The sequence below is a fragment of the Theropithecus gelada genome, chromosome 4 (assembly GCF_003255815.1).
Source record: "Theropithecus gelada isolate Dixy chromosome 4, Tgel_1.0, whole genome shotgun sequence".
Lineage (NCBI taxonomy): Eukaryota > Metazoa > Chordata > Mammalia > Primates > Cercopithecidae > Theropithecus > Theropithecus gelada.
In genome coordinates, this window is record NC_037671.1 from 86,643,831 (window position 1) to 86,644,537 (window position 707).

General features: G+C 34.5%; 1 non-coding gene across 1 annotated transcript; it reads left to right on the plus strand.

Annotated features, from left to right (window-relative positions):
- The first annotated feature begins 328 nt into the window (after positions 1-328).
- LOC112624001 lies at positions 329-432 on the plus strand. Its single transcript, XR_003119332.1, has one exon. It is a non-coding gene; the product is annotated as a small nucleolar RNA U13 (small nucleolar RNA).
- Positions 433-707: the final 275 nt, after the last annotated feature.

Below are 707 nucleotides of genomic sequence, written 5' to 3' on the forward strand. Positions count from 1 at the left end.
TTAGCCAGGCGTGGTGGCACACACCTGTAGTCCCACTACTTGGGAGGCTGAATCCCAAGAATCATTTGAACCCAAGAGGCAGAGATTGCAGTGAGCCAAGATCATGCTACTGCACTCCCGCCTGAGTAACAGAGCAAGACTCTATCTCAGAAAAAAAAAAAAAAAAAAAGCAAGGCACAGAAAAGAGTAGATAATATGACCCCATTTTTGTTAACATATAGAGTACATATTATGTACTATACATAGTATATTTGGAGTACATACATATATGTATACACACATATATATTTGTGTGTGTGTAATATGTATCTGAAAGAATACATATTAGATCCTTTTGTAGTTCATGAGCAAGATGATTGGGTGATCCCGCACATGTGTAAGATATGCTACCCTCAAACCTTGTTACAACATTGGCATATTACCCATCTGATATGAAAAAAACATGTGAAACTAATATTATGACCTCTGGGAATGGAATTATGGGAACTTTTCACTTTCCACTTTATCCCTTTTCATATTATTGAATTTTTTTAAAAACATGAATTACTTTTATAATCAGAAGAAAAGCAGTAAGAGATTCAATTTTTTGGGGGAAAAAGAGTACAGATTTCATATGTGAAAGGAAAATATCGACTACTTTAAAATTAAAGAAGGAAAACAAAAAATCCAATATTGTACCAGTAACAATCAGGCATAGCAGGTGGCAA